The following is a 12842-nucleotide window of genomic DNA, read 5'->3' as shown; positions in this document are numbered from 1 at the left end:
TGAAAAATATGGCCCAGGCTATTTTTCTGGCGCATCTTACGTCTCTATGGACAGCCAACCCATGATGGTTTGCGGGCAGTTATGCTACGCTATGCTATACTAATACATTTTTGTAATAAAAAAATGTACGTTCAATTCCAATTCGCTTATTTTTGTATGAATAAAAACATGCACAAATGTTTCTCGTCTCTATTGTGTTAAAATTTTGCATAAGCATGTTTTTCGTATGCATTTTTATCAATTGAAGCATCTTCCAGACGCATCTAGCCAAAACCGACGCAAACTCGGAGGGCCACCAACGTAGACACCGTGATATGGTATCTTATGGCACCTTTTTGTTGACACAATGTCCCACTAGTTGCGCGGCGCAACATACACTTCTCTAATGCACATGTTGTTATTGCTGCTGTGTCTACAAATCCAACTAGATCGGTTGCTGCTACATATATTGAACAAGTATCCGGTCTCGCGCGACCTAACTAAATCAATTGTCGGTACATGGCAAAGTGCCTGACTAAAGAAAACAAACCGAAAACCCAAGCACAAGTTAATAAATATCAAATTTCATAAATACATTATCCTCGGCCAACAAAGTATCTCTGCTGTGCCCTAAATTGTAGCCATCAGCGTGCATACAAAATGAAAATGAGACTTTTGTGTCACCAAATAGCAATCTGATCAAACATAATCAATCTACTGTGAAAATATTGGATAGATAAATCAAGTCACATTTATCTGCAAGAAGAAAATACTAAAATCGAAATGTTTGTGCACGATACCGAACGGATATTATCGAATAAATCCATACAATGACATTGTGCAGAGTCTGACTTAGTGAATTTTGTATCAGACATTCATAGTCTATGAATTCATAAATTAAAATCTTGTTAATATTCTGAATTTTCCCACTCTTTTTAAGGGATTTCCTCCATTTTTCATCGTAAAAACGTGATTGCTTCGATATAACATATAATCTGATAATTAACACGTGTGTTATTGTAGATTGATTTTTCTGTAATTCATACATCATTCCACAATGATTTTTCATTTAGAAGGAACCGGCCCTGATTGAACATTACGACGAGACCCATCGCCCCATCGCATATGGTAATGTGTATCAACCGGTCCGGGAAGCACAAAATCTCGCTCGCGATGTTTCTCTTTTTCGCGTCTCGCATCCGCTGCCGTGATTGGTTGTTGAGTGGTACCAATCGTGGCGCATGTCCACGCCCATTTCCATCCGCACCATGTGCCCCAACGGCGGATCGTTTGCTGCGATGCGCCGATGATGGTGTGATTGCCGAGCACTTGACCCGAGTCAATTGTTCGCTCGCGGTATCGAGAGACTGTTATCAGCGAATTTCAGCGAATCAGATGAGCCGCTGTGTACGACGTGCAGCAATTTTTGCTTGATAACGTTGTTTGCTGCCCAATAAATAACACTGTATGCGATGATGCTTGGTTAGACAGTGTGCGTGATTCAACTACTCGATTGATAAATAATCCTCTAATCCATCAAGCAATGACGAAATTAATGCTTGTGCATGAAAATAAATCGGTACAGGATTAGCAATTGCTTCAGCAAAACTCTAACTGGACCATGTGATTTATTGGATTAATAAAAAGGTACATAGTATATTTTATCTACTTGTTCAATGATACGACGTTGGTTTGATAGGTATACTGTTATCCAAGATGTGAATAACATAAAAATCCGTTTTAAATTACAGAACAACATTATGTGTTTTGCTTATTAATAAAAACTTGCGAGAAATAAATTTGTTAAACTTTATTTTTTTAATCACAGTTAATACAAAGGTTTCACAATTATCTCAACTTATTTTCGATAACTATTTTTGCCGTGTTAACTTTCCTATTTTCTTTCTAAAAATGTTAGGCTCACGATTTTTGGAGCCCAAACTTGTTTTATATAGACTGACAAAACTGTTTATATTGATACGTATGCGTACTAAAAGCAAGTATCTGGACCATGTGATACATGTTCGAAGGGGTTTCACAGAGATATGCAATGCAAAGGGGGCATCCAGAACAAAATTAACACATCAACCCTGCAACTCTTGTATTGTAAAAATGTATTAAAAAGTTATTGCTTCTGATTTTTATGTTGCTCATTTACAACTTACAAATAAAAAAAATCAATTAACTATGGGTTGTTTTTAATTCAATTCCATTTAAAAAAATTTAAAAGTTCTAAAATTCTTCACATAGTTCAAACGTTTTCATTTGTTTTTTCATTCATTTATTTAGTTAACATCTAAACAGATAACACTGAATCAACAATTTGACGCCACAATGCACGGTTCGAGGCCGCATCTCTCCATCCCCTCGGATACGCCCTTCACGCTCGCCTTAAGTCGTTTTGGCACCTGGGTCTGCCCCATCTCTCGCTCGCTTTGCGATCCCACGTGCCGTCTCGTTACCCTGCCGGATCGGAAGCGAACACCATCTTAGCAGGGTTGCTGTCCGGCATTCTTGCAACATGTCCTGCCCATCGTACCCTTCCGGCTTTAGCGTTTTCTATTTTATCACGATTTTGCCTCTAGCGCGAGAATGTTAATTCCAAGTATTTAGCAATAAGTTTGATTTCAAACATTTTTTTGCAATCTAGTTACTATATTGCCGCTAACCGCATTTTACTCTACTTTTACGTGTAGGGGAGGAGGTTCGGTTGTGGGCACCGTTCGGTTATAGGCATCCCTACGTATCTTTTGACAGATAACAAATGCTGTCGATTTCTGACAGCTATTATTAGTCTGCTTATCATATTGTAACATGGATGTCAGTGTCTTGTGCTCAATACCGGATGGGGATCTCTACTTTGAACTTTGAACAACTTTTTTTACAAAAAAAAACAATACAAAAGTTTTTTTGGCCTTTTTCAAAGTTTTATGACACTTGAAGTAATTTAATTCAGAAAGTGAGTTCCAATGCATATTCATTTAATCTATTTTAAGACTCAGTGACGATTGCCACCGCACCGATGGAGTCATCATCACTGCTAGGTGGATTGATCTGATTTTTAAGTGTCTCCTGGCTATTAAAATGAATAAATTATTCCTTTTCTTTAAATCTGGGTGGATTCTATTCATGCTTCTTTATTTTTAACCGAGTTTTCAAGGGTTCCCACAACCGAACCACTAAATTTGCAAAATTGTCAATATTTCTTTTCAAACCGGTGAAACTATTTTTCCTTCGCTAATGGTAAAGTTATTGATACCAAGCTTTCATTGGTATACAAATGTCGGCATAAGATCAACTAGGGCCAAAGCTATGGATCAAAGACAAAAGGGTGCCCACAACCGAACCTCTTCCCCTACTATGCGTTATGCTATCCTATGCTATAGAAAAGTGTGAAAATAACTAAGGTACCCCGGGGCAAGTGAGAATACGGGGTAAGTGGGTACTATGACTGCCAGATGAATCGGTGAACGTTTTGTAATGGGTAACGTAATGTTCTAGGAAGTTGGAGCCAGAACTATGAACGGAATTCACCCACGACACAAAATATTTGGAATCCACAAAACCATTTTAAGGCAACCATACTAAATGCTATTGTGCTTGCAGTCATGACTTTTAACTTTACCAAGGAAAATAGTTACTTTTATTTTTAGTTCAATGGATTTCAAACTAAAATAGCCAAGTTTTCTAAATTTATCATTGATGATGGAATGTGAATATTTTGGAGCCAATAGTAACAATCAATTGTGGACATCGAAAACGATTTAAATTTTCTTTTAATTAAAGAAGCCAAAATCTTGCAATTTTCATTTTACATCCTTAGACTTTTAACATACATGGGGCAAGTGGGACATATTTGAACAACATTTTCGATAATCTATTTTAATTGTTTTTAGATGGTTGTCTAGTGAAAAATAACTACCGTCATTCATATATCACTTACGGATCTGAGATCAGATGCAAGTTTGATTTCGTTGTTAAAAAGTATTGTACAGTTATTTACCAACTGTGTATTTTTACGTTCTGAAAATTATCTCCCACATAAGCGAAGAAGAGGAATGGCTATAACTAGCAAAGATATTCTTCCGTTAACAAAGTCCAAATAATCTATTTATTCTTCAATAGGTCAACAGGATTTGTCTTGTGTTCTGTTATTTCCAAACATCGCATCAAATTCTTTAGATAAATAAATAGTGCTTAACACACAAATTGGCGAATTTTTTCTGTTACAAATTAAAACACTGCGCATCAATAAAAAAACGTTTCTTTTGAACTGCTATTGATTTATGTAATAATTTGTTGAATTTACAAATAAAGAAATATTTATTCATAATGGAAAAGTGAATAAAAAGATTTGTTTATCCTTACCACCTAAAACATTTGGTATGCCAGTAAAGTAGATAATAGAAAGAAACCAAGACAACAGTCAATTAAAACAATATAAATCGGCTGTTATCTTGTTTTTCATATACGCTAACATTATAAATCCGCTTTCTTGTTGCAAAAATAAAGTTCGACGTGCAAATCAATCTCTATCCATGATCTTAAAATACTCAATGCTCTGAAATAATATGAATAATATAATACCCATTCCTCAAATTAGTTTCTGTTCGGACAGTGGAGAAACAGAATAGAGTCCACTTTACCCCGTTTGAGAGGGAGTAGAGAGTGGGTCCCCTCACAATAAATTCTATTTCGGAGCACTACCAATATTTTTGTAATTGAGATAAATGGCTTCCAAACACCTCTGCACTTCAACAATGGAAGCATATAATGATGTATCCGTGGTTAATGTTCTGAAATACCTTTGTTTTTCTAAAGTATGCTTTAACTGAAAGGAATTTTGCTAGCGAACTATGCGTTTTTTAGGTCCCACTTGCCCCGGGGTACCTTATTCATCTAGTAAAAGTATACTCTCTTCGCAAAATACCAAATCTGCGATGCAGGTTTTAGAATTTCGTGTGTTAAAACATTGAACGATGGATCGCCTGTAATTTTGAATCATTCATTACTCTACGGACAATTCGAGACTCTCATGCCTTGCCTCTGCGACGAAACTATCTGCAACTATTCTCTATTGTTTGAGGTTGAGGTTTTTGCACTGCTATTTCTGGAACCATAGAGGAGGGCCATAGTTTGTTTTTTTTTCACATTCTTGCTGACCTCAAACGAGTGTACATTTTAAATACACGTTATCTAATCTATTTTTTTTTTCAAAATGGCTCGATTTAACGAGGTATAAGATTCTTCCGGTAATTCTCTCCTAATTCGACTAATAAGTAATAGCAGCGACAGTGGCGTAGCCAAAAAATTGGTCTGGGCCGGGTTTTCTGAAAAAAAAATTCTACCAAAAAATTTTCTTCTAAAAATTTCGTCTCTTGGGGGGGGGGGTTGTTTATGCCCAAGCTATTGCCATCACAGAGCTAGCTGACAACTTTATTAGATTAAACGGATTCGAAGAGGTATGTTGGACCCTTATTCTTAGATCTGAAGAAGACCTTTGATACTCTGAAATATAACATTTTGCTACATAAACTAGAATACTATGGAAGCATAGGATTCGCAAACAATATTAGTCAAAGTTACTTGGAGCATAGAAAACAGTATGTCTGTTATAAAGATGAAAGAAGTTCTTTGAGGTCTACACACACTGGCATGTCCCAAGGGAGTAATATTGGGCCTCTCCTTTTTCTTATGTACATCAATGATATAAAAAAATAGGACGCACTGGATCTCCAAAATTATTTGCGGACGATACTGCCATATTCTATTAATTAAAGGTTTTTGTCCATCAGTCAAATCCCGCAAATGTATTTGATTTGCGCATTGCTTTTTGTCTACAGCAATTTGGTTGCTGTATTCATAGCTTGATTTCGTTTAGGATTCCGATCCTATTTGGGCACCTGGAATTAATTTGTTCCAGGTGGCTTCAGTAGTATAAAGTCTGTGTTTGGGAATCTCTCTTTTTATATTTTATTGCCTGTCCTCAGGCCCAAACACAGGACATTCCGAAATGGAACATACGCAAATCCACTAAAACATTTGTCACTTACAAGTAAGATAAAATGAACCGTAACAGCATAGCCGAAGACTTGGACATCCTGCAAAATTATTTTTGTAACAATTTGTTATCATTAAACTTGAAGAAAAACAAATATATGATTTTCCGATCGCCAAGAAGAAGACCTCCAACAGAGTCTATTATATAGAGTTACGCAAAGAGGATCTTCTTACACTTATTCTGAATGATGCTCTTGTTATTCTGTTGCCAACTTACACTTTTGTTTAACCCTTCAAGTGACTTCACGGGAGTGTTCACTTCTAAAGCATTTTAATTCGATAACATAGTCACCCACAGAGTGCAAACACGTGAGTTTCCTTTTGCTACTTTATTGGGAATGTATTGATGTTTTTGAAGCTGTTTCTAGATCAAATCTATACATTTCAATTCATGCGTTTTAATTCGCCATAATAATTATTAGGCGATAACAATACTTCCGCCTCACCAACAAGCATTTGTTTACTTTGCTCGATAGGTAGACGGTTTGACAGTTCAATAGGTAGATTTGGCTATACTCTTTGCACAACTCTATATATAATAGACTCTGACCTCCAATAGTCTCTAACTTAGCGATGGGCAATCACAAACTAGAAAAAGTTTATTCTTTCAAGTACCTTGACATTTACTTAGATTGTACCTTATCTTGCGATCAGCACAGTAAGAAAATCGCTGGGAAAGTTTCATCAATGTGCGGAGTTATGAAACGAATCAGTAGCTTTGTGTCTTGAAAAGCTCTACTGATATTCTATTTTGCTCATATTAATTCACATTTTAAATATTTGATTATAGTGTGGGAAGAGCATGTAAATCACAATTGAAGAAACTGCAAACCTTACAGAACTGTTGCATAAAAAATATTTTAACTTGCCTTTACTATATCCAACATCACAGATATACTCAGATTTTCCACATAAAATATTGCCATTGCAAGGAATGTGCGAAGAACAAACATTACTTATGATTCATAATATTTTAGCTTTATGGTTTTTCTTTCAGCCTTGGCAGTCTGTAAAAACAGCAAAAACAAGTTTGCCTTTACATCCGGGGGTTTGGGTTTTACATTAAACCTTTTTCAAGGAATAGAGAAAAAGGTTTAATATAAAACCGAAACCGTCGGATCAAACAAACTCGTTTTTGCTGCTTTTATAGACTGCCAAGGCTGAAAGAAAAACTCATAAAGCTAGATATCATACAGTCGTTAAGCAAGTACAGCATAATATTTTACATAACTTTAGAATGATCCATAATTTAACGCCACGTGCCAAATTAATCATCTATCTGGATCTCGCGTGTTTTCTAGCGTTAGTGAGAAACGGTTCACTTTTGTCGGTCCAGCAAAATATGTATAATATTTTTTCTAGAAGTCGAGAAATAATAACTAATCATTTAGAATTTGAACCTTACATAAAATCTGTTTTGAGAATTCAAATAACAGAATTATTAATTTGATTTCAGTCATATTTGTTTTATGTAGTATTATTGCACTGACTCGTAAAAAGTTGAATGCAAAACTTTGGACGAGAAAAATTACAATCAAGTGAAATCAAGTTTTTCATTATTCTTCTTCTTCTTCTTCTCATTATCATTATTGGCATTACATCCCCACACTGGGACAGAGCCGCCTCGCAGCTTAGTGTTCATTAAGCACTTCCACAGTTATTAACTGCAAGGTTTCTAAGCCAGGTTACCATTTTTGCATTCGTATATCGCGAGGCTAGCACGATGAGGGTTACTTTTATGCCCAGAAAGTCGAGACAATTTCCAATCCGAAAATTGCCTAGACCGGCACTGGGAATCAAACCCACCCACCCTCAGCATGGTCTTGCTTTGTAGCCGCGCGTCTTACCGTACGGCTAAGGAGGGCCCCTTTTTTCTGAATTGTTATGGGACCCCAATCAAATGTGCGAAATATGGGCTCGATTGGTTGCGGCCTCGCTTTCCGCAGAGATTAGCAACGTACCTTCTTCAGCAAAGTTTTTCGGCATCTTTTGGTTTATACTTTAACGCAATGTGCCACTTAGTTTACGATGAACTGAAACCTTTAGAAGTAAAAATGCGTAAATATATATTGTTCCATGCTAATTTCTGTACAAACTTCAAACGCGATGCATAAAGCGAGCAACCAATCGGGCCCAAATTCTGCACAGTTGTTTGGAACCCATAATGGTTTCGAAAAACCATTGATTTGAAAAAATGACCATATGGTGCCACAGTTTAATATATATGTACATATATCTTTTACTGCACCGACATGATTTTTATGTTACCTTTTGTGGCTTCAATCTGATCTAACTTGATCAATTATCCACCGATTTCAATCACGGCGAAAAAAATATGGTAATTTCAAACAAAATTTTGGTTAAAATAAGTAAAAGCAAAATTTCAGTTTGTTTGATTCAACCATATACATTGGCTGTGCATATGCAAAGCTATGTTTCGAAATGGACAAATTGATATGAAATTTGCGAAAAAGAGTCCACGTGTCTTGGAGGGATTCGAACCCTCAACCTTCTACTCTCTAGATAGGCGTGATAACCCCTACACAACAAGACCATAAAGATCACGTTTGCGGAAAAGCCATCAGAATCCGAGTACCAACCTCCACCGCGGTTAGTTCTCTTTTTTGCAAATTGAATATCTTTCGGATGCTTGATTTGTCCAATCTCCACATGTGCTTTATAATGTTTGGCAAAGTTTAATCGAAACGAACTTAATATTGTACACCTTCACCTGGTTCTCAAGCGGCAAAAGTTTTTCATTTCATTCATAGAAATTTTATGTATCCTACTGTTGGGATCGAACTCGAATAAAAATACTTTGGCCGGAAGATATGTAGTCCGACCGTCTCCCGGGGTGTTATGTTCCCGCACATAGTAAATATGTTGATGGCTCCTGAAATGAGAATGCGATTATGTTGCATATTAGTGAGAAATGAACTCATTTGAATGATTACCTTTTTAAATACGTATTGGGTCTCGTCATGATCCAAATTGAAAAGTTTAATTATTTTAATCTGGAGCAGCAAACTGTGATTAAAATTTTCACAAGGTACAAGAAACGATCTACATTTAGTTTAGGACAGCATAAAATATTGTTGTAAACTTAGAGACCTGTTTGATTTGAAATAAAATGTTGTTTTGAAGCGACAAATTTTGGTTCTAACAACCATCATTTTAGGTTGAGTTTCAACCAATGCACTATGGGGTGGCCATTAATCGAAAAATTTACTATCTCCAATTTGTCTAATTTATATATCATATGAAAGCATATACCCTAGATAAGAGAATCGGAAAATATTGTAGCGCTGTGTTTTTATTCAGTCAAAAGATATGGGTGAAACTAAAAAATTATTCCTTACTTTGATTTGTATGTTATGAAGTCAACTTTTCTCCAAATATAAAGTTTTATATACCATTTCAAAGTTTAAAACTTCAGCTTTTTGATAGTTTGGTTTGCTTTGCACGCAAAGAATAATATCAAAAAGTTGTAGAAGAAAAACTTGAATTATCATAATTCTTTGCTATAAAATGGTCCCGCAAACCTAATGTCCCCAAATGTCCCCTCATCTGTAAACTGTGATTTCTCGCTTAACTTTTCAAAAGGTCCTAAGTAACATTTTTTTGATGAATTAATTTGAGCACTGCAATCGAAAGCTTTCATGTTTTTCTTTTGATTGCGCTATTCAAATTAATTCATGAAAAATATGTTACTTAGGTCCTTTTGAAAAGTTAAGCGAGATTTGTTTGCGCATATTCGCGCCTTTACGAGAAAGCTGTAATCAAAGTTTTCTTGAAAATTGTGGTTTTTATTCTCTATACCTCGTAATGGTTGGAAAGTTTTTTTTTCATGGGTGACATTTTTTGAAGGGTTAACGATGGCCCTTAAAGGGTTGAAAATAGTTCTTAAATATTCCTTCACATAATATATGTTGTAAAGAAGCAGTTTTCATTGAAAAAATATTTTTGACCACCCATTTGTATGAGAATTTCCCATAGTGCAATGGTTGTTTTAAACATAACGAATTTTTGTCCGTGATGCTCCTGGTATCGTTGGAAGCAGAAATTTATGTTACCTGGAGACGGTCTGTAACATAGTTCCGTTAAGGGTTATTTTTTTTTGTAGAAAAAATCCTTTTCTCAGCAATTTAATGATAGTAAAATAAATTCAACAATAAATATCTTACGACGTAATGTAGAATGATCTACTGATTCCCTGTGATTATTGAGCTACTTTGGAAGCACTTGATAAGATATGTATAAGGTGTCCTGCACGCTAACCTGGATCTACCCAAAATTATGCCAAAGTGACCCAGATTCGGCAAAACCGTGGTTACTCTAATATGGGTAAAGGTACTTGACTCAAATCTGAGTAACCGTACAAGCGAAAAAATCTGGGTAACCGGTACCCAGCTCTTTTCGCTCCAGAAAATTATTATTATGTAAAAAATCTATATACATAAAAATGAATTTCTGTCTGTCTGAACCTTATAGACTCCGAAACTACTGAACCGATCGGCGTGAAAATTCGTCTGCAGAGGTTTTTGGGACCGGGGAAGGTTCTTAAGAAGGTTTGAGACCCCTCCCTCCTTTGAAAAGGGGGGTTCCCATACAAATGAAACCGAAATTTCTGCATAACTCGAAAACTAGGCAGAGAATAAAACAATTTTAGGCGAAACGTAGTTCGTCGGGTCTGCTAGTATTAAATAAAACAAAATCCCCAACGCATATCACTTGCCGGCTGTGCCGACAATGCTCCGCCATGATAACTTCAACACTTCTTACCTGTTTCTTGCTGCATTCTACGAAAAATGCCATCATTTATTATGGCATGCGACTTCGACGCCAGTCGACGCCATGTTGATACATCCGAAAATGTTTAAGTCCCCGGTTACCCAGATTTCGGGTTCGTCTGACTCAGATCCATTTTGTTGACATACCCGGATTTTGACAACTGCTAATATCAGAAAAATCCGGATACAAGCGACCCAGCGACTGAGTTATTTCAGGTTAGCGTGTGGGGAAAAAGCCATTTACCGATCCGAATCAAACAGTGTCGTGCGACGTATTAAACTTCATGATTTTACTATACCAGTTCATTGTTCGCGATTTCGTATAATATATTATATCGGTGGCCATCTGGACATGCCACGGATCAGGTGCCCTGGGGGAAGTGGTCACTTATCGATCAGAATCAAACTTCATGATTTTACAATGCCATAACATTCTTGGTCATTTCATACATTGGATTTCTATTTGTATCCACTCGGAAATGCTCCGGATTTAGTTCCCTGGGGGAGTAACCACTTATCGATATTTTCAAACAGTGTCATGCGACATATCCAAATTCATGATTTTAAAATACAAGTTTAAGTTTATTTTTTTGTATGGATCGTAACGCTCGGTCTGACCCCCTCCCTCCCCATACAGTGTTACGTAATTTGTTAAAGGCCCTTAAAGAAGTTATGGGGTTTTAGAACTGACCAGAACAACGTTCTTCAATGCCCATACATTGGATATAGCTGTTTCCTCATGTGAAGCATACCAAATTTAGAACCGGAATCGGAATAGAACCTATCACTCAACCAATCATCAGTTATTAAGAGTTATGAATTTTAATCGACTTAACAAATCTGAATTATATTCGGCTGGGGTTGCATAAAGGTTTGATGGCGTTTGGCATAAAGGTTTGATTGCAAAATTGATGAGTTTTAATTTTCCTCTGTACATTATTAAAATGATCCGAAATAATTTATCAGATTGCTCACTGCAGGTAAATCCGAGTTCGAAGTCTGTAGTTACATAACGTAGAAAATAAGGATGATAGTGTTAATCAAACACCTAGTCTAAGAGAAGAAAAGATAATTAGTAAATAAAATTTGTTTAAAAAATGTTGCTCAGTTAGGTCTGTAAGGTCCCCTGAGCAATTACGCGTAAATGATAGACGAAAGGCTTATTTTTACGAGACATGTCAATTATTTTTGCGAAAAAGCATCTCTAGCGATAAGATCGTTATCATGAATGAGGACTCAGATAATTTTGATATAGAAAAAAACATTTAATAGTGTTTGGTATGAAGCTCAATTAATGAATTGAAATTTTCCTCTGTACATCATGAAACATAACCAAAATTCCAAAATTATTAATCATTTCGCACACTGCAGGAAACTATCAGAGTTCGAAATCTGGTACGCTACCGGCATGATGTTTGATGTTTTTCTAGACAGCATACTGGGGTCCATATTTTTAACATTTTAACTTCTGGCTTAACTGATTCACCATCAGGTTTTCAAAATCATTGTTTGCAGGTGACACGAGCCTTTTCGCCATATGACAAAACCTTCGTGAAATTTGTTGTCGTCTGTAGGAAAGTCCAAAAATGTTTCCAAAATCAGTATATAGCTTTCCAACATTAGCCAGAATCATTTAAATTTGTAACCTTCTTATAAACATATTGTAACCATGAATGGGGCAACCCTGCCGTAGAACTAATCTTCTTGATTCAGGTCTTAACTATCATGCCGATGCTATTCAAAAATTTCAAACCACTTTTCATGCCTACTAGATGCACGTAACATAAACTGAAACAAAATAATGATGGCTATTATTTTTAAATAGTTATTATCCACTGTCACGCCTGAGCCAGAAACATTTTTAAAATGCCTGTTTATCATAACTGATGAATAGATTGACGATTGATTTGCCTTAGGACGAGTTCGTACTATCCCATTAATTTCCACCACTTGATCAGATCAAGTGGTGGAATTAAATGGGATAATACGAACTCGTCTTATGACAAGTAAAGA

At 36.1% G+C, this 12842-nt stretch overlaps 1 protein-coding gene across 1 annotated transcript in view; it reads right to left on the bottom strand.

The window, feature by feature from the left end:
• LOC134205385 (glutathione S-transferase 1-1) overlaps positions 1 to 12842 on the bottom strand; it is a 197134-nt gene that overhangs the window by 111347 nt on the left and 72945 nt on the right. The gene's annotated exons all lie outside the window — the stretch shown is intronic.

Source organism: Armigeres subalbatus, chromosome 1 (genome assembly GCF_024139115.2).
Source record: "Armigeres subalbatus isolate Guangzhou_Male chromosome 1, GZ_Asu_2, whole genome shotgun sequence".
Classification (NCBI taxonomy): Eukaryota; Metazoa; Arthropoda; class Insecta; order Diptera; family Culicidae; genus Armigeres; species Armigeres subalbatus.
This window is presented reverse-complemented; position numbering and strand designations above follow the sequence as displayed.